This window comes from Microcebus murinus, chromosome 20, assembly GCF_040939455.1.
Source record: "Microcebus murinus isolate Inina chromosome 20, M.murinus_Inina_mat1.0, whole genome shotgun sequence".
NCBI classification, from domain to species: domain Eukaryota; kingdom Metazoa; phylum Chordata; class Mammalia; order Primates; family Cheirogaleidae; genus Microcebus; species Microcebus murinus.
The window spans coordinates 11447796-11469935 of NC_134123.1; the positions used below are offsets into that span (position 1 = coordinate 11447796).

The 22140-nt window shown below is 47.5% G+C and overlaps 1 protein-coding gene across 1 annotated transcript in view; it reads right to left on the reverse strand.

The window, feature by feature from the left end:
• The window catches only part of CIAPIN1 (cytokine induced apoptosis inhibitor 1), a 328736-nt gene that overhangs the window by 124253 nt on the left and 182343 nt on the right, over positions 1 to 22140 (reverse strand). The window lies entirely within an intron of this gene.

Here is a 22140-nt window from a genome sequence, read left to right on the forward strand (position 1 = left end):
AGCACCAAGGGCAGAGTGTCGCCCTCCCGCCCCTGACATTCTGCTCCGCGGGTGGCAAGCTGCATCCTCTGTGGGCAGAGCCCCGGCCTGGGCGTCCGGAGGCCTCGTTTCAAGGCCAGGCTCTGAGTCTCACGGTCTGTCCTGGGGCCTGTCACGTCTCACAGACCCTCCATTCCCACGTATGTGACATGGGGGCAAGTGCGCGGTCTCGCCTGCAAAGCTCAGCTTTGTAAAGACTGAGCAAGGCAGCGGGGACAGTGCCAGGGTGGGATGGGAATTCCGCCACCCCCAGCTGCCTTCGGGGCAAGATGGCAACCAGCCTGTCCCAGCCGCCCCTGCTTGTTCCCGCTGCCGGGGAGGCCAGGGAGCGTCCGGCTTGGGGGCCCCAGCCCAGCGCTTAGAGACCCGCCCCGCGTCTGAGACCTCGCTGGCCTCTGCCCGGGGCCTCTTTTCCTTTAACTCCCCCAATTACGATGACTCCTAGTCCAAGCCCACCCTCCCCAAAGATTGGGAAGTCCGGTCCCGCCCAGAGGGTCGGACTCCAATACCGCCATCGCCCAAAGATCAGCAAGTTCAGTCCTTTCCAGAAGCTCCTCCCGCAGTGCTCCGAGACCCTCATCGCCAGATAGGCAGGCCGCGGAGCCCACAGCCTGTCCTCGGGGTCAGGGGGAATGCCTCTTTCCCCAGTGCCCTGGCCGTTTGGCGATTGGGTGGGATTGAACGTCCCCCGTAGGTGAGGGTGTTGGTCCTAATTCCCGAGCTCAGGCCACGGCTGCGGAGGTCACCATTGCCCACGTCCGTCCCACCACGTGGGAGCCAGCTCATAAAGCCGGTGCTTTCCCAAGAACGGACACCAGGGGGCGCCGTTGGCATATGCTCAGAGGCCATTGGCTTCAAGACTGCCTGTCTGTGCACACAATGCACCAGCTGCAGAAGCCCATACCTGCAGGACGGTGCCTGCTGTGTCATCAGGAGGAGGAAAGGCGGGCCACTGGGGCCATTTGTCTCTTTCCCCAGTGCAGCTGTGTGCTGTCACCCTCGGGGGCCATGCCCCGGGCATACCTGGCACCAGAGAGGCACAGCCCCCAAGACTCTCAGGGCCCTGTCCCAGGCCATCAGACAGATTTTCTAGCTTTGAGTGTCACAGGGAAGGAACTGGAGTAGGATTCCCCCAGGGAGAGTTTTCCCAGGGGCAGCGCCTGCCCTTCTGTGCGTTTCTGGATGCAGACAGCTTTTCGCCGGGTGCTGAGTGGGGCAGGCTCCGAAGCCAGACTGCCTGGCTCACACGCCAGCTCTGCCACTTGCTGGCTGTGTGACTGCGGACAAGTCACTCAACCTCTCTGTGCCTCAGTTTTCCTATCTGTAAAATAGGGGCAATAGCAGACCCATTTTGAAGATGAAATAAACAAATCCATATAAAAAGGCTTGGCACAGAGTAAGTGCTTAATAAATGATGACTACCCTGCTCATTAGTATTCTTGCTATTATTATTAAGAGTGTCAACCGAGTCTCAGAGGCCACCTGTCTAAGCCCCAGGCCCAGGTCTGCTCAACCTTGCAGGGCCAGCTCCTCCTTAGGCACATCCCACGGTGTCTCAGTTTCTTTCCCCTTTTCTTCTCCAGCCTCGCTGGCTTTCTGCTGTTCTAGGATGTTCCCACCTGGTGTGGCCTCCAGGCTGTTGCCACGTGTGTCCCCCCCATTCCCCAATCCTCTGATCTGTTGAAACTCCTGGCGGTCACTTTCATGTCTCCTGTGAGACCCCCAGCCCCATAGAGAGGGCCCCTCCCCACGCCCACTGCAGGCACAGCCTCCCCCCATGGGGCGACGTGACCCCCATCTGAGCGCCCGGCTCAGCCCAGCCCCGACTTGCACCAGGCTCCCGGCCCTGGCGTGGGTCCCCGTGCTAATGGGGGTGCCGAGGGACCCTGGAACCTTAGTCCTTATCTTGGGCAGCTCCAGGGAGAGTGACACGTGCCTGCAGCCCCCGGCCGGGACCTGGCCTCTCAGACCCCACCAAGCCCGGGGCTGCGTGAGGGAGGATGTGGCCACAGTGACATGGGATGAGTGTGGCGCTTCCAGGAAACAGCCCCAAGCTTGTGACCCTGAGCCCCACTGGGGGCCAGGCTCTGGGCAGGGGCCACTTCCTGGAGATGCCTCGCTGGGGTGTGGGGAGGGACTGAGGGACACAGGGCCCCTCCCACCCCCTTCCCCTCCTCCCCCTCCTCCCCCTCCTCCCCGCGCCCAGCAGAGTCCGGCCTGGCCCAGACGGGGCCAGCTCTTGGAGGGAGATGGAAGCGGGTGGGGTCTGGGGGCTGCAGTCCAGCGCCAGGGACTCTGGAGGCACCTGGTGAAGTGACGACAAGTAGATGCCACAGGGGCCACAGATGAGGTTTCTGTGTCCTTTGTTACTGTTATTTCAGAAAGGGTGTGTGTGCGTGTGTGTGCACACATGTGCGTGTGTGTGCACACGTGTGCGTGTGTGTGCGCTTGTGTATGTGTGCGTGCGTGCGTGTGTGTGTGTGTGTGTGTGTGTGTGTGTTTATGGGGGGTTGAAAGTAGGGTTGCCAGAGAAAATATGCCAAATTTTGGAGACATACTTACACTAAGAAGTTATTTGTGGTTTATCCAAGATTCAAATTTAGCTGTGGACTCTTCACCTGTCAGATCCTACGCATTTATTTATCTATTTTCGTTTCTGCGAAACCCGGCGACCCTAGTTGAAAAGAGCATTGGCTCAGGCGTCCAGGCTGCGGACTCTTCACCCGCAGAACCAACCAGCCTGTGGGGACGGGGCAGCCTCTGCCACCGAATGAGCCCCACCGTCCACAGCTGACTCGGCTTGAGGCTCCTCCTGGCCCTGCTTGTATTGCCAGCCAGAGCCACCTCCGGAGCCCCAAGGAGTCTTCCTTGGGGTGCCCCCACCCCTATCAGCTCTGGCGCAGACCTAGCCTCCATCCCCTGCAGAGCCTCTGCACGGGCCTCCTTGCCTCCCCACTGCCAGTTCCAGCTTCACGTAGCAGCCAGAGGGAGTTTTCTACCCTGCAGCCTGGCCACGAGCTCCCCTGCCGAAACCCTTCCACCCTCCCTTCTTCACTGCTAAACTGCGCAGGACCCCGGAGGGTCCGCCTGTGCCCTCCTCTCCGGCCCATCCCCCCAGCCCCTTCCTCATCCTCCTCCATCCCGCCACGCTGAAGCATTTCAGTTCCCCGAACAGCCTCTTTCTCGTCTTTGGGCTGTCCTGTCCGGGACGCCTCCCCGTCCCCTGTGCCTTTCATTTGTGGGACTCCCTTACAGCCCAGCTTCGCACGTCCCCCTCCCCCTCAATCTGGACCGGGAAGGGGTCCCCGACCTTTTCAGCCCCATCATCCCCTCCCTTCCCCCACGACAGAAGTTATTTCTCTGTATCGTGACTGTCCTTGTCACTCTTGTCACTGTCTCAGCTGCCGGCTCTGAGAGCATCTTGGAGACAGGCGCCGTGTCTGGTTTGCTCATTCATTCATTCATTCATTCATTCATCTGTACATGACTGTTAAGCGCGTACTATGTCCAGGCCCCGCGCTAGTTGCTGGGGGTATATAAATAAACAAGTCATCGCATTCTAGCGTGCGTGTGGGTATCACACAATAAGCAATTGAACAGACATAAGAGAAGGCAGGTGGTGACATGGGCTGTGAGGCAAAATAAAGGACAGCAAGGGGATAGAGTGGCCAGGAGCTGGAGAATGGACCCAGGGCTGCTGGAGCCGCAGGCGCGGAGGGTGTCAGAGAGTGGCCCCGACTGGCTGGCTCTCAGGCTCCAGTCCTGTAGCGAGTTTTCCATCTGGTGGTGGAGAACCTTGGGAGAGCCGGGGGTGAGGAAGATGGGAATGGAGCCTCCTCTAACACCAAACTCCTCGAGGGGACCGAGGTGCCCTCTGCTATTGGCAGCAGCACAGCAATCTCAGCGTGGGGAAACTCCCCCAGACTGAGCCGGGAGGATGGGCGCAGAGAGAGACCGAGCAGTGGGATTCAGCACAGAACTCACTGGAGCACAAGCAGGTGAGCCGTCGTGCGTGGGGGTCAGCAGGAGAAAAGTAGCAGCAGATTTGAACACTCAGGGACAGAATATATAGTAGCCACAGACAAGATGTTTAAAGAAATAAAAGACGCAATTACAAAGATGAGCATATAAAACAAACAAAAATGGAGAGAGAGAGAGAGAGACGGAGAGAGATTTGGGGAAAAAGCAAATGAAACTTCTAGAAATCAAAAGCATTATCTCAAAATCTAAAATTTAGCAAACAATAAACAGTTGACCGGAGAATTATTAATAATAAGCCAGAAGTTATATATAAAGAATGCGGCAAAGAGAGGTAAGAAGGTGGCCAAGATGAAGAGAGATCAAATGATATAAAGAACAGAATGAGAAGATCTTGTATACTGGAGACCCAGAAAAAAAAAAAAATAAGGGGATGGAAAAGAGGGAGTATTTGAAAACAAAAATGGCTACAACTTTTCTAGAAGGGATGAAAACCAGATCATTAGAACCAGGAAACACAAAACATCTCAAGCATAATAAAGACAAATAAATCCATGCGTATACACATTTCGTGGGAACTGCAGAAGGCCAGAGGCAGAGAGTGATGCAAGCAGTTGGGGACAGGCGAGGTAGATCATCTACAAAGGAACCACAGGACGTGAGCTGACTTCACGACGACCACGACGGGAGCTAAGAGACAGGAACAGTATCTTTAAAGTGATGAGAGCAAATAAATGTCAATTTATTACAGAATTATGTCCAGGAAAAGTACCTGTCAAAGAACAAGAGAAAAAGAAACAAATCCATTTTGCATTTCGAGAATGATCCAAAGAAACTACTAGAAAATGATCCTAGTAGTCAGCCTGAGATGCAAGAATGAATGCGGAACCTATAAAATGGTAAATAGGTCGAGCTAATTCAAAGATCATCTGTATATAAAATATTGATTTCATTTGTGATGTTAAGAACAGATATGAAATGTTGGACAACAGCAGTGTACAAGTCAGGTAGGGAAAGACTAGAGCCACAGTGTCCTAATTTGGTGGCATTTAAGTAGGGGAGGTATGAAGACACTGTTTAGCAGTTGATATTGTTAATTAAATGTGCACGGTAAAACTGCAAATACAACAACTACAAAAATAAAACTGGGCTGGGTGTGGTGACTCACACCTGTAATCCCAACACTTTGGGAGGCTGAGGCGGGAGTATTGCCTGAGGCTAGGTGTTCGAGACCAGCCTGGGCCAAACAGTGAGACCCTGTCTCTACATCATGAAATGTTATATGTTTTATTAAACTACCTAAAAAACAAACACAAAACCCAAAACTAAAGTGCTAACAAGGATGTAGAGCAAGTGGAACTGTCCTGAGTTGCTGGTGGAAATACAAGGTGGCACAGTTACTTTGGAAAGCAGTTTGGCAGTTTCTTACCGGTTAAATATACACCAACATAGTGACCCAGCAATCCCACGTCTAGATATTTATTCAGAGAAATAAAAATGTATGTCCACACTTTTACTTGTATGTAAATATTTTTAAGAAAGCTCTATTGAGATATTCGTATACCATAAAGTGAACCCTTTTAAAGGATACAATTTGGTGGTTTTGGTTGTGCAACTGTTACCACTGGCTAATTCCAGAACTTTTCATCATTCTAAAAAGAGACTCTACACTCTAGCCCCGGCAACAAAGTGAGACTCTGTCTCAAAAAAAAAAAAAAAAAAAGAGACTGTACACCCATTAGCAGTCACTCCCCATTCCCTCCTCCATACCCTGGCAACCACTAATCTACTCTCTGTCTCTGTGGATTTGCCTATTCCGAACATTAAGGATTCCTTATAAATGGAATCACAAGCGTCATAAGTGAAATCCTTTGTTTCTGGCTTCTTTTACGTAGCACAGTATTTTCACGGTTCGTGCATGTAGTAGAATGTTTCAGAACCGCATTCTGGTTTTTTTTTTCTATATATATATTAGTTGGCCAATTAATTTCTTTCTATTTATAGTAGAGACGGGGGTCTCGCTCTTGCTCAGGCTGGTTTTGAACTCCTGACCTCGAGCAATCCGCCCGCCTCGGCCTCCCGGAGTGCTAGGATTACAGGCGGGAGCCACCGCGCCCGGCCCGCATTCTGTTTTATGGCTGAGTAATTCCATTGTTGCTGGAGCTCTGGGCTGTTTCCACTCTGGCTGTGATGGACAGCATGAATATTTTGCGATGACTATTCATGTACAGCATTTTGTGTGGACAAATTCTCTTGTATGTACACTGAGGAGTGGGCTTTCTGAGTCATATGATAACTCTAAGTTTAATTTTTTTAGAAACTGTCAAACTGTTTTCCAAAGTGGCTGCATCATTTTATATTCCCACCAGCAATGTAGGAGGGTTCCCAATGTCTCCACTTCCTCGCCAACACTTGTTATTATCTGTCTTTCTCATTGTAGCCATTGTTGTGGGTGTACAGTGGTTATAAACAAATATTTATAGAAGCTCTATTCATAACCTTCCCAAACTGGAAACAGCCCAAATACACATTGACCAGATAAACTAACTGTGGCACAACAATTCAATGGAATACTATGCAGCAATAAAAAGCACTCACACAAACAATAACATGGGCGAGCCTCAAAGTCACTGTGCTAAGTGACAAAAGCCAGACACAAAGGCTGTGTCTGACTCTATTTGCATGACCTTCTAGAAAAGGCAAAACTATCAGGATGGAGAACAAACAGATCAGGGGATGTGAGGGGTTGGGGGGAGGGGGAGGGTATTGAACTACAAAGGGTCATGAGGGAGCTTAAAAGAAAACCCACCTTATTTTAGAATATTTTAGACTCACAGAAAAATTGCAAAGATAGTACAGAGAGTTCTCATATGGCCACACCCAGTTTTCCTATTATTAACGTCTTACATTAGCATGGTCCCATTGTCACAGTTAATGAACCGATATTGATAGATTATTATTAACTGGAGTCCATACTTTATTTGGATTTCTTTACCTTTTCCCTAATGTTGCAGGAGCCCAGCCAGGATAGCACATTATATTAAGCCATCGTGTGTCCTTAGGCTCCTCGTGGCTGTGATAGGTTTTCAGAATTTCCTTGTTTTTGGTGGCCTCGATGGCTGTGGGGAGTCCGGGTGGGGCGTTTTGTAGGATGCCCTTCCGTGGGATTTGTTTTTCTCATGAGTTGACTGGGATAGTTGACTTCGGGGAGGAAGACCCCAGAGATGCCGTGCCATTCTCACCACGCCGCAGCGAGGGGACACGCATCCGAGTGACTTGTCACTGGGATGTCGCTCTCGGCCACCTGGCCGAGGTGGGGTTTGCCAGGTTTATGGAGGGGACTTTTAAAGGTGATAATAACATAATTTTGAGAATTGGTTGGTGATTGTGTAACTGTATTTATTAAAACTCACAGAACTGTTCATTTTAAAAGTAAATTTTATCGTGTTCAAATTTACTTCCATAAACTTGACTTTTAAAAATGGATAGCATTGGCCAGGGACAGTGGCTCACACTTGTAATCCTAGCACTTTGAGAGGCTGAGATGGGAGGATCGCTGGAGGCCAGGGGTTTGAAACCAACCTGAGAAACATAGCAAGACCTCGTCTCTACCAAAAAAAAAAAAAAAAAAAAAAAAAATTAGCCAGGTGTGGTATATGCCTGTAGTCCCAGCTACTCAGGAGGCTGAGGCAGGAGGATCACTTGAGCCCAGGAGTTGGAGGTTGTAGTGAGCTGTGATGACACCACTGTACTCTAGCCTGGGCTACAGAGTGAGACCCTGTCTCAAAAAAATTGATAGAATAAGGAGAAACTGACACATCCAGCATGAGCATGGGGTATTTCAAATGCCTCTCTTAATTATTAATAGCAAGGCTGAAAACATTAATCAAGACATAGAAGATTCGAACACCATTAGTAACACATTTGATCTAATGGACAGTAATTGAGTCCTGTGTTCCACAATCAGGTTCATCTCAAGCAATCATGGACCATTTATAAAAATTGATTTTATACCAGAATAGAAAGCAAGTTCTAAAAACTGTCAAAGAATAGGTACAGCTTGAGCATTCCTTATTCCCAAATATTTGGGACAAGAAGCATTTCAGATTTGGGATTTTGTAATATTTGCATTATATACTTACTGGTTCAGCTTCCCTAACCCCAAAATTCAAAATCCCAAATGCTCCAGTAAGCATTTCCTTTGAGCATCATGCCAGTGCTTAAAAAGTTGCAGATTTTAGAGCATTTCAGATTTCGGATCTTCAGATTAGAAAATACTCAACTTGTATTATACAAAGCATAGTTTTTCACCATTATGCAATGAAGTTACAGGGTAATAACAAAAATGCAATTTTAAAAATCCCCATATATTTAGAATTTTGTCAGAGGGATGAAGAAATCGACCAAAGAAACAGAAAAGAGAGACGCAGCATATGTGGAATTCTGACATACAACGATGGACACATGTCACATCAGTGGGCGAGAGGGACTATTCAATACTCACAGTGGGTAAAATGGATTCTGCACGTGCAGGAAAGGTGCAGTTGGATCGCCACTTCACAGAATACCCAGGAATCAGTTCTAGATGGATCAAGGATTTACGTGCCAGAAGGACAACTTTAATACCGTCTAAAGAAAATATAGGTCAGTATCTTTCTGATTTCAGGGTAGGGAAAGAATTCTCAAATAAATCTCACCAAAAAGTGTTAATCGTGATGAAAAGATGGATACAAATTAAAAAATAATAATTTCTATTCCTGCAAAGATATCTTAAAGCAAGTGAAAAAACAACCCAAATCTGGGAGGAGATGTGTACACATGTAACTGAGTCAGGATTGGTATCAAGAAACCCTTCTGGATCAGCAAGAAAAAGATAAACAACTCGAGAAAAAAAATAGGCAGGCAACATGAACCCAGCTTTTCACAAAGGATGAGACAGCTATGGCCAAAAAACGTGCGTAAGCCCAGTGGTAACGGGCACACGGAAGTCAAGACCACAGTGAGATATGATCTTCTAATTGGCTGGTAAAAATTATGACGTCTGACACTACTAAATGTTGGCAAGGATGTGGATCAACAGGAGCTCTCGAAATTATTGGTAAGAATGTAAATTGGGCCAGATGCCTGGTGGCTCACGCCTGTAATCCTAGCACTCTGGGAGGCCACGGCGGAAAGATTGCTTGAGGTCAGGAGTTCGAGACCAGCCTGAGCAAGAAGAGTGAGACCCCTTCTCTACTAAAAATAGAAAAATTTATCTGGGTGTCGTGGTGCACGCCTGTAGTCCCAGCAACTCGGGAGGCTGAGGCAGGAGGATCTCTTGAGCCCAGGAGTTTGAGGTTGCTGTGAGCTAGGCTGATGCCACGGCACTCTAGCTCGGGCAACAGAGTGAGACTCTGTCTCAAATTAAAAAAAAACAAAAACAAAAAAACAACAGAATGTACATTGGTTCAAGCACTTTGGAAAAACAGAAATGTAGGCTTTTCTCTGTCTATGGGAGCATTGGCACATCTATGTTCCAGCAGTTCTCCCCGGATTCTATCTAGGAGGAGGCTGGCAATGAACCCAAAGACACCCCGAGGGCAGCAGCTCAGTTTGTGATCTTGCTGGAAACCACGCAGCCGCCCACTGATGGGACAGTCACTGGACGAATTGTGATACGGCCACATAGCAATGTTATAAAGCTCTGAGAACAAATGGACCACAGCTCCTGGCCACGTGGATGAATCTAAGACGTGGCGGTGATCGAAAAAACCAAGTCCCAGAGACTACATATAGGTTAATACCTTTTTCATAATGTTTAAAGCCAAGAAAAGGTAAATAACATTTATCTAAGCACATATACTATACTAGGCTATACAGACAGAGCAGTGGCCGACACACAAAATCCAGGACGCCTGTGTGGCGGGGGAGGGGACACGGGCCAGCATAGGGGAGAATCAGGAATTTGGGTTTTATTTGCAGGCAGAGGTAGGGGCTGTTTCCAAGGAGAAGAGTGATGAGGTTCCATCTTGTTTTAGAAAAATGATGGAAGAAGGTGGGGAGGCATGGCTACATTGTGAGTGTGCAGGTTTTCCTTCTCTGAGCCTCATTTCTCCCTAGCCATGGTAAGAGGAAACACTTACTATGCATCAGATGTTGTCTAAATGTATTAGATTGTCAGGCAGCCCTGTGAGGGAAGTAACACGCAGGAGGAACTGCAGCACAGAGAGGTTAAGTGGCCTGCCCAAGGTCACACAGCTCCTCAGTGCTGGGGCTGAGACCCAAAGCAGGCTCCCTTCCTCGTCAGCACCGTGAGGGGATGGGAGGGACCCAGTGGGTGTCGCTACCTAGGGTTGGCGGGGGCTGTGTGCGTTCACGCTGTGGTCCCATCCAGGGTGCACAGAACGTCAGCTTCGGTTCTCCTCCCTGCAGGGCCCTGGGGGGGGGGCAGGCAGCGAGGTGGCTGAGGATGCCAGACAGCCTGGGTTCAAGTGGGCTCTGCGGCTCGCTCCCCACGGGCCTCGGCGAGCCCCTTGGCTTCTCTGAGACTCTGTTTTCTCACCTGTGAAATGGGCGTTGTCCTAGCTGTTACTTCGAGGGCTGATGAGAAAGGTGTGAGTGGCCCGGCCCCTGCCCGGCGTGACAGCAGTGCAGACACGTGGGCGGTTATTAGTCACCTGTCCATGGACGTGGCCGGCAGCTCGCTAGGCAATCTCCTAACAGGGCTTGGCCAGGAGCGTGAGCAAACTCCCGATCCGGGGCCTAGCACACTATAGGTGCGGCAAACTCTGTCCAAGATCGTTTTGATGGGAGCCTCGGCGCCAGAAGATCAGAGGCTTCTGGAAGTTTCCCTTCCCAGCTCCCCAGCTGGCCAGGCACGGCCAGGACAGCGCTGCCAGGCTCTGGGGCGGTCATTCCCATCGTGACCTCCAGGGGTCAGGGTTGGCCGATTCTGTCTCCCTGCCTGGTCCCGCACCTGTGAGTGGCAGTGACATCCTGCCCTCTGGGAGGTGGGGCATTCCCAGCAGGAGCGCGTTCCAGGCTGGCTTGGCCTTCCCGGCTCTGTTAAAGAGGAAAATAGGGGAGTCTGTCCAGCCACCTGCTGGGCCGTCTGTTGTTCTTACATCCACCCGTCCATTGGTCCCTGTGTCCGGTCACCTCTCTGTTGGTCCCTTCACCCTCTGTCTGCCAGCCAGCCGCTACTCCTTTATCTTCCATTTGTCCATCGATTCTTCCATTCGTTCCTGTATCTGGACATTCATCCGATTATCTATTCATGCATTGTCTTCCACCCATCATCCATCCATCCTTCCTCCATGCATCTGTCTGTCCCTCTGTCCATCATTAGTTTATTCACCCATCTGTCCCTTCACCCATCCGTCCATCTGATAGACAGACATCTGTCCATCTGTCTATCCCACTGCCGTGAGACCCTATGTTGAGTGAGGCCTTGCTCAAGCCTAGGGACCCCATAAAAAGAGGGGACCCAGCACCTGCTTCTGCCGCCACACCCGAGCTCACAGTCTGGTGGGGACTGGAGAGGTACCAGGCAGTGAGAAGGTAGCAAGATATGTGTGGACAAGCTGGGCGTGCAGAAACGTCACGTTTCCTTATTAATTTTTACATTACATTAGACTCCAAGGCCCGCCCCTCCCCCATCCCTTGCATGGGCAGGAAATTCGATTTGTCCTTTGTGGAGGAGGCCCTTGGGTTAAACCAAACTCCGGGAGGCGTATGTCGCTTCCGGAAGGAAAATGGGGAAAGGGGCTTTAGTTAAACTTCAGCCCAACGTGGTCACTGCCGAGGTCCTCATGTTTGAGCCCGTGGGTGTCTTATGTCTCTCCACTCCCCACCCCCAGGCTTCTTGGCCCAGGGGAGGCTTTGGGCTGAGAACCTGCCTGTCACAGGCCCCGACCTCCCAGCAGCGGGAGCCTCTGGTCTCCGGCTGGTCCCGGCTTTCCCCGGAGCCCAGGCTGCAGGGCCACTTGCCCCTGGAGCCCGGGGAGTGTGGCTTGGCTGCTTCCTCGGTGGGTTGTTAGAGGGGTGGGAGCTCTCCCACTAGAGGGGCCTTGTGATTAGGGTTGGGCAGGGGAAGGGGCAGGGGAGGGAGAGAGAGTGCAGGAGAGCAGGCTTGGAGAGCAGGGTGGCGGCGGGAGGGGCCAGAGAGAAACCAGAAGGATAAGAAGGGGACGAGTTTGGGGCTTGGGTAGTAGGGAGATAGTGAAGGTCTCTGACCAGAGGAGTTCCCGAGCCAAGTGGTGCTTCGGAAAGGTCACTCTGGCAGTGGGTGGAGACAGGCTGGAAGGGCGTCCAGGGAGGAGTAGCTGTCCTTGGTTGTCCCTGGGTGGACACAAGGTGGTGATGAGCCGCCCTGCCCACGGTCCTGCTGACGTTGGGGGCCTAGGCGGGGGCGGGGCGCCATCAGGCTGAGCTTTGGGGTCCTGGGCGATGACATCTGTCACTGAGGCGTGGAACCCAAGAGGGAAGAGAGAACTGGTGGTGTGCATGGGTCAGCTTTATTTAGTTGTTTATTTTTCAACGTTAAACAAATGGCGGACGGTAGAGAATGCCCAGGACGTACAGCACACATAGTTTGGCAAATCCCCGCGTCACCACCAGCCCGGCGAAGACGGAGGACATTGCCACCACCCCAGACAGCCCGGCGCTCTTCCTCCGTCACCCCCTCGCTGTGCTGGCGAGGACACCTTCTGCTGGCACGCAGATCGCTCCGGACTCGTCTGTGGCTTTACCGCCTGGGTCTGCACCTCGTGTCTGCAGTTTGGGGTCTGCCTGTTCGGGGAGTCGGAGTGAATGAAACCCGCATTCCTTCCCGCACCCCATGCTTGTGAGGCTCACCTGCGGTGTTGCGGGCAGGTGTAGTTTATTCCCGTTCATTGCTGTTTGCTCTTCCGCTGTGTGAACATACTGCGATGCTTTTTTTGTTGTTTTTTTGTTTTTGAGACAGAGTCTCACTCTGTTGCCCGGGCTAGAGTGCCGTGGTGTCAGCCCAGCTCACAGCAACCTCAAACTCCTGGGCTCAAGCGATCCTCCTGCCTCAGCCTCCCAAGCAGCTGGGACTACAGGCATGCGCCACCATGCCCGGCTATTTTTTTCTATATATATTGGTTGGCCAATTCATTTCTTTCTATTTATAGTAGAGACGGGGTCTCGCTCTTGCTCAGGCTGGTTTCGAACTCCTGACCTTGAGCGATCCTCCCGCCTCGGCCTCCCAGAGTGCTAGGATTACAGGTGTGAGCCTCGGCACCCGGCCTACTATGATGTTTGGATGCACTGTTTTCCTGAGGGTCGTGCGGGATGTTTGCAGGTTGGGGCTATTTCGAGCGATGCTGGGAGCATTCGTGTAGGTGGGCAGCGGTACCCACGTGCGTGCCTTTCTCCAGGCTAAATATCTGGGGGTGCAGTGTCTAGGCCACAGGTCACGCGTGTCTTCAGCTTTGCTAGATAATGCCGGTTTTCTGCAGTCGTCCAACAAATTCATGGTCCCACCCGGCCGTGGGTGAGTGTTGCGGGTCCTCCATGGAGCCACGCGTCGATCACTTTTGGCAATCTGGTGGGTGTGTCGCGGCATTTCATTGTTATTCTGAGTTTCATTTCCACTGCGGCATGTATTTCTGGGCAGTTGGGTTTCCTCTTTTTTTCAGTGCCTATTCAAAGTCTTGGCCTGCTTCCTACTGGGTTGTTTGTAGTAGATACCTCTACAGCAGCGACCTTGACATGCCCTTGTATTGGGCTTTCCGCCTCCCCTGCCTCAGTATCCCCTCTTCCCCCAGCTCTGGCTCCTGGCACCACCTTGTAGACACACTGTCTGCGCCCAAGTCCTTGTCTCGGTCTTGCTCTTCATCTTTTCCTCACCGATTTGTAGAAGATATTTATGTATTCTGGATACTATTCCTTTGTCAGTTACAGTATCACAAATGTCTCCCATTCTGTGACTTGTCTTTGTCGCCTTTTTTTCCCTGTTGTTTTTTGATGAACAGAAATTCTCCGATTTAATATAGTCTGATGGACTAAGCTTTTTCTTTATGGTTAGTGCTTTTTATGTCTAAGAAATCCTTCCCTCTACCAAAATCTCTATTATTGCCTAGAAGCTTTATAGCTTTTCACCCTTAGGTCCTTCATTGATTTTTTTTGTGACCGGTGTGTGCTAGGGTCAGATTTTACATTTTCCCAAAGGGACACCCAACTGTCCTAGCACTGTTTTGGGAAAAGTCACCTCTTTCCTCAATGCTCAGAAATGCCACCTCTGCCATAAACCAGGCAGCCACTGTATGTGGGGGACCGCTGGTGAGTGCTGTGGCCTGTGTCATGTTTCTACACGGCTCACATTGTCCCTCAGTTAAGCTTTAGAATTTTATCTGAATTTTGCACATTTCTGGCTAGATTCATTTTTTAGTACTTGACATATTTTGAAGTATCATAAATGGTGGTTGTGTTCATTATCTATGGCTGTGTAGCAAATGACCCCACAATTTACCCTACAACTCCGTGGCTAGAACAGCAAACCTTTATTATCTCCCAGTTTTTGTGGGCCAGGAATCCAGGCATGGCCTAGCTGGGTGGCTTTGGCTCAGGGTCTCTTATGACGTTTCAATCAAGTTGAAGGCCAGGGCTGCGGTCTCATCCGAGGGCTTGACTGGTGGAGGTGACCCACAGAGCCGCCCCATGACATGGCAGCTGGCTTTCCCCTGAGCAAATGATCTGGGAGAGAGGAAGACAAAGTAGCCAAGACGGAAGCTGCAGTCTTTTTATAACCCGGTATCAGAAGTGACACCCCATGATTTCTGTCATATCCTATTCATTAGAAGTGAGTCACTCAATCTAGCCCCTACAAGGAGATGGGATTACACAGAAACATGCATACAGGAAGACGGGGGTCATTGGGTGGGGGGGACCTTAGAAGCTGCCTATTACAGTGATGTCTTAAAATTTTCCTTTCCTAACTGCTGTGACTACTATGCAGTGTTGCCTAATGATGTTTTAATATTGACTTTTGTACCCAGCAACCTTGCTAAACTCTCTTATTAATTCTAATAGTTTATCTGCAGATTCTTTGCATTTTTATGTCCTCATCACATCATCTGTGAATGATGGAGTTTGTTTTTGTCTTTCCAATCCTTGTATGTTTTGTTTTATTTCTTTTCCTTTCCTTACTACACAGGCCAAGTCTTACAGAACAATAGTTTAACAGCTGTGCTAATAGCAGGCTTGCTTATCTCATTGCCAATCTCAAAGGGAAAGTTTTTGACAGTTTCACCTGAAAGTATAGTATTTGCTATAGAGTTATATATATATATATCAGGTCAGATATTATCAGATTTAGGAAGTTCCCTTCTATTATTTTTTTTAATTTTTTTTTTGAGACAGAGTCTTGCTTTGTTGCCCAGGCTAGAGTGAGTGCTGTGGCATCAGCCTAGCTCACAGCAACCTCAAACTCCTGGGCTCAAGCAATCCTACTGCCTCAGCCTCCTGAGTAGCTGGGACTACAGGCATGTGCCACCATGCCCCGCTAAATTTTTCTATATATATTAGTTGGCCAATTCATTTCTTTCTATTTATAGTAGAGACGGGGTCTCGCTCTTGCTCAGGCTGGTTTCGAACTCCTGACCTCGAGCAATCCACCCGCTTCGGCCTCCCAGAGTGCTAGGATTACAGGCGTGAGCCACTGCGTACGGCTTCCCTTCTATTTTTATTATAGTTTACTAAAGTTTGTTTTTCGTTTTAAATCTTGAATGGATATTGAATTTTGTCAAACATCTCTTGTATATATTGTGTTATTAGAATTTTCTAATTTGATCTATTAATGCCATGAATTACATTAATTTTTTCTATTGTGAAACATACATTGTATTTATTAAACCTACATTATCCTCTTATATGTTACTGGATTTAGTTTGCTAATATTTTGTTTTTATAGCTATGTTCTTCAGAGAGAGGAGGCTGTAATTTTTCTTTTTCATATTGCCTTCTTGGGGTTTGGTGTCAAGATTATGCTAGCCTCATAAAATAAGTTTGAATCTTCATAAGGCCTCAGACCAATTTGGGATTATCATTTATTTCTAGAATGTTTGTTAGAATTTGCCAGTGGAACTGTCTGGTCTTGAGTTTTCATTGTGGGAAGACTTTTGACTATAGATTCAAGTTCTTTAATGTGTATGACTGTTTAGGATTTCTATTTCTACTTAAGTCAGTTTAGGTGAGCAATGCTTTAGTAGGAGTTTTATAAAATTTAATTTTATTGGCATAAAGTTGTTTATAATATATTTTTAATGATTAATGTCATAGCATAATAATGTTCCTCTTTTCCTACAACTTATGGTAGGTGACTTTTTTCTAATATCTTTATCATTTCTCCAGAGGTTTGCCAATTTTGTTAGTCTTCTCAAAGAGACAATTTTGATTTTTGTTTATTTTCTTAATTATATGTTTCCGTACTATAACTTATGCTTTTATAATTATATTTTTCTTTCTTATACTTTTTTGGGCTGGTTGAATCTCCTATTCTTTTTCTAGATCCTTGGGATGGATGCTTAGCTCATTACTTTTAAGGCTTTATTTTTTTTCTGATATATGCTATATATTTTCTTATAAGTATTACTTTAGAAAAATTCCCTATAGGTTTTGATGTATGATATTATCTTACTGTTCACTTCAAAATGTTTTTAGTTTTTAATTGTGCCTTCTTTGATCCATATGTTATAAAGAAATGTGTCTTTAAATTTTCCAGATCCATGGGGATTTCCTAGTTATTTATATTTTTATTGATTTTTATTATATTTTAATTACATTGTGGTCGGAGGAACATTATACGAATGATTTAAATTCCTTGAAAATTGTTGAGATTTGCTTTATGGCTCAGACTATGAGCCATATGTGCAAATGTTCTGAGTTTACTTGAAATGTGTATTTTATAATTATTATGTGCAGTGTTCTATATGTGCTTATTACATCTGGTTTATTAACTCAGTTCTTCAAATCTTATATATCCTTTTGTCTTTTTCTATTAAATTGAAAATTTAATAATCCTAAAATCTCCTATTATGGCTGTTGCTTTTTTGTGTAGTCCTATTAAATTTTGCATTATATATTTTAAGCTTATGTTATAGGTTCAAATTTAATATTGTTCTGTCTTCCTAGCAAAATTAACTTTTGTCATTATCTTTGCTTCTGGTAATGTTTTTTGCCTGAAAGTTCATTTTGTCTTTTATGAATATAAATAGCTGCATCAGCTTTGTTTTTACCAGTATTTTTATATTATTACTTCAAACCTTTCTTTATTCTTATGTTTTAGATATATCTCTTTTTTTGTAAACAGTGTAATTCTTTCACTCATCCAGTCTGAATTCTTTGCCTTCCAATTGGAACATTTAGTCCATTTATATTTAATATAAATTTATATGTAAGTGTAAATATAATGCATACTTAATGCAAATATTTAGAATTAAATCTATTATCTTATTTTGTGCTATTTATTTTATTCTATTCTTTTTCTCTTCTCATTGGGCTTTAAAAAATTGCATGTATTTTATCATTTCATTTTATCTCTTAACTTGTTTGAAATGATATACTCTGTTTCTATTTCCTTAGTGTAGGGTTGCTTAGTGTAGCAACCCTTTTCTGTAAAGGGCCAGATAATAAATATTTTAGGCTTTGTGGGCCACAGTTGTCAGTCCATCACACATTCTTTGTTTGGATTTTTATTATGCTTTTAAAATTGTAGAAACCATTCTTAGCTTGCAGGCGATACAAAAACAGGCTTTAATCTGGATTTGGTCCATGGGCTGGCCGTAGTGCGCTGACCCCTTCTAGAGTTCATCCTAGAAATGATTACATGCACACAACTTATCAAAGCCTACAACTAATGAAAACCTTTGCCCTTCCTCTGGGTAATACATTGATGTTAGAACATTTTGATACTATTTACTTCCCACCTCCAATTCATATATTTCACTAAATATTATTATCACTGTTTTATATAGCCAATGTTTGTGCATGTTTGCCCAACATATTGACCACTTTCTCTGCTCCTTTTTCTTTTTTTTTGTACCTCTGACCTTCTATCTATTATAGATCTGCCTATAATAGATCATTTTCTTTCTACCTCAAGTACATGTTTTAGAATTTTCTTTTTTTTTTTTTTGGTCTTCCTCTGTTGCCCGGGCTAGAGTGCCGTGGTGTCAGCCTAGCTCACAGCAACCTCAAACTCCTGGGCTCAGGCGATCCTCCTGCCTCAGCCTCCTGAGTAGCTGGGACTACAGGCATGTGCCACCATGCCCAGCTAATTTTTTCTATGTATTTTTAGTTGGCCAGCTAATTTCTATTTTAGTATCATGTTTCCCCGAAAATAAGACCTACCCATACAATAAGCTCTAGCAGAATTTCTAAGCATGTGCACAATAGAAGCCCTACCTCAAAAATAAGCCCTAGTGATGGGCGTGGCTACGCAGCGCATCTGCACAACCCATGCATTTCGTCTCGGAGTGGGAAAGAACATGAGCAGCCCTTCTCATCTGCCCTATGAGAGCTCTATTGCTTGACATGAGAGATGGGGGTCAATGGTTCTACAGGAAATAGAGTCGCAAGAAATTCAGGATGGAATTCGGGGTTTGGAGAGTTATGATGATGTTCCAGAAGAAGACTACTTAACTATATTTGAATAAATGTTGATGGTTGTACTGTACTTAAAAAAAAAAATAACACATCCCCTGAAAATAAGCCCTAGAGTGTCTTCTTGAGGAAAAATAAATACAAGACCCTGTCTTATTTTCAGGGGAACACGGTAGAGATAGGGTCTCGCTCTTGCTCAGGCTGGTCTCGAACTCTTGACCTCAAGCGACCCTCCCGCCTTGGCCTCCCAGAGTGCTAGGATTACAGGTGTGAGCTACCGTGCCTGGCCTAGAATTTTCTTTTGTGAGGGTTTTCTGGTGATGAAATCTCTGTTTTTCTTTGCGAGAAAATGTCTTGAAAGTAGGACTCGAGGGTTCTAGTACTAGGTCTGCCGCCGCGGCTGCCTAGTCTTTTCTGGGCCTCGGTTTCCCCACTGGTGAACCAAGAGGAAGAGCCAGTCCTCCCCCCACCAGCTGCCAGCTCTGTCTGACCTTTACAGGTGTTATGACCAAGCCCCAAGGTCTGTACTGGGAGGTTTGGGGCCGTGGTTGCCTGAGTGACTCAAGGGCCCAAAGTTGCTGGGCTGGGGACAATGGACTGGTGAGGTGAAGCTGCCTTCCCGGAAGCCACAAGCTTGAGAACGAGCGTCTTCTAAGGCCACCACACCTGTAGCACTTATGTGGGTGTCACCCAACATCCGGCTGGGGTCAGCAGCTTCTCACCCAGAGGGGAGGATGACAACGCGAGGTGAGAATTTGCTGCCCCCTCTCGGGCTAGGGGACCTCAGGAAGGCAGGCCTCCCTCTCTGGGCCTCCTGCTCGGTCCTGCCTCCCCGGAGCTGAGCAAGACACTTCTGTTCCGGCCTCTACTCTGTGCCTTAACCCAGTTCCCGCCATCTCTGCCCTTCGGTCCCCCCATCAATGAAAGGGGGTACAGAGCGGGGAGACGAGCGTCAGGGCCCTCGTGCCCTGCCATCAGGAGAAGGTGTGGCAGTCCCTGCAGTGTGTAGCCCTGACCCCGCCTGCTTCCACCCCAGGGGACAGGCAGTGCTGAGAGCGGGCACTGGGACAAGGGCCCAGCCACCTTGCTGCTCGACTTCTCTGGACCTTGGTGCCCCTCACCTGTGCCTGGAGGTAGCAGCAGGCCACCTGGCAGAGCGGGCAGGCATACGCGAGGTCATTCGCCCGGGACCTGGCACGGGGTCAGCGCTCTGTAGTGCACAAAGTAATTCCAGGCCACCGATGTCCCTCCCTGCCCCTGCCAGGCCCTTGCAGGGGGCCCCCGGGAGAGGAGGCAGGCCGCTGTGTGGCCGGGGCTTCCACTTACCCAGATCCCCGCCCCCCACCTCCGAGCCAGCCCCCAAATTAGTTATCATCTAGTTAGGACGACCAGCCTGCGAGCAGTTAATTGCTCCCATTAGCAAAACATGAAGACTTTAACGGGCAATTAATTAATAAAACCAATGAGTGCCAGAGCCACTTCTTTCAGCAGGATTTTATTAACATCCTCACGTTTGTAGTCTTCAGGATCCCAGGGGAATGAAATGGAACTGGTTATCATTTCTAGAGAGCCAGCTCCGGGCCAGGCAGTGTGCTTTCCAAACCACATCATTCCCAGTCCTTACAATGAGGTACTACTATTGTGCCCATTATACAGATGAGGAAACTGAGGCTCAGAAAGGTTATTCTCTTCTTTAAGGTCACATGACTATGTAGAAATGGATTCGGGTTTGTCTGACTTCAAAGGTATTTTCCCCTTGAGTGGCCCCTCAGACACCCCTCTGTTTCCTTTTATGAAGGAAAGCCCCAGAACCTATGAGCTAAGGGGCTATTTCTTGGCCTTCTCATGGCCTCGTGGGGAGGGGACGTTCCCAAAGTAGCTTCATGGCTTTAGTGATAAAGGAAGCTCTCAGCCTCGCAGACCCATGAAGGCAGGTTGGCCCCTTCAGCCACCGTGCCCCACCCCCCGCCAGCCTCAGCCTCCAACCTCAAGTTCTGGATCCTTCCTCACTACTCACTTACCTCTTGCATGTCTGTGTCTCTCCCCTGAGCCAGTATTGATATGATTATAGATGGCACAGGAGATTAATTTTTCATTTTAGTATTAGGAATATCCTCTCATTAACTGTGGTGTGTGTCCTTGGTCATTTAACACAGGGATATTGTGGGTTTTTTTTTTAACAATCATTTTGCAGGGGAGACCTGGTCCGGGCTACTCCACCTCTCACCCAAACTGGGGAGGCGTTTGTCAGCCCCAAGGAGAAGTCCTGTCCCTGAGGGGAAGCTGGCTTCCTCCTCGGCCAACGGGCTCGTCCGCAGCTGGGTTATTTATTTCTCTGCCAGTGTTATCGATGTCCTGCATTTGTATGGCTTAAAATAACCATGGTTGCCTGGGGTGGAAGTGGCGGGGAGACTGACTGCCAAGGGGCACAAAGGAACTTTCTGGAAAGATGGAAACCTTCTACATCTTGCTTGGGGTGTTTATTACAGGAGTGCACACATTTGCCAAGTCGTCAACCTGGACAGTTAAAATGTGGAAATTTTATTGTAAGTAAATAAAGTTGATTCGAAAGTAAAATCCAAACCAAAGCCACAACTATGCATTTATGTCGGGAGCCATTCCGGTTCGCTTCTGTCTGAGTCCTGACCCCTGTTCTCTTCTGCACCGTAGGACATGCTGGCTGTCACTCAGCCTCATTTCAGCTGCTCCCAGAATCAACATTTACAGACTGCTGCCACGTGCTGGCCACAAGAATGGATAAAACAAAAGAGAGAAACATTTGGCAAAACCGTTACGGCAAGTCAGGCAGGAAAGTGTGGATGAATCAACAAGTGGAGCTGGGACAATTGGTTCTCCATTTAGAAGCAATATTAGATCACAGCAGGCTGGGTGACTATCATTACCAAGAATTGAGAGCATATTTCAAACTAGCTAGAAGAGAAGGTCTGGAATGTTCCCAACACAAAGAAATGATAAATGATTGAGGTGAAGGATATCCCAATGACCCAGATTTTTATCATTATACATGTATCAAAATATCACACATACCTCCCAAATATGTACAATTATTATGTATCAATTTTTAAAAAGGGCTTACTTTAATACTAATAAGTATTAAAGAATTCAGGTTTCTAATATGCAAAGAGGTCCTGTCAATCAGTAAGAAAATGACAAAAAAGCCCAATTAGAAATGGGTAAAGTGTATAAACGTTTGTTTCACAGGAGAAGAAATAAAAATGGCTGATTTATGAAAAGCTGTTCAGTCTTGCTTACAGTTGCAGGGAGGCAGTAAAACAATGAAGTCACCCCTCTCCAGATTGACAAAAGTTAAAAAATATTGGTGTGGATGTGGGGAAATGGGAGCTTCATACAATGTTTGTGGGACTCAAAATTGGTACTACTTTTTAAAGGGGGGGCAATTTAGCAATATTTATAAAATTTTAATTGCACAGCTCCATGGCCTAGCAATCCCTTTTAGGAATCTACACTTTAGAAATAGCCACGTTTGCCCCAAAATAA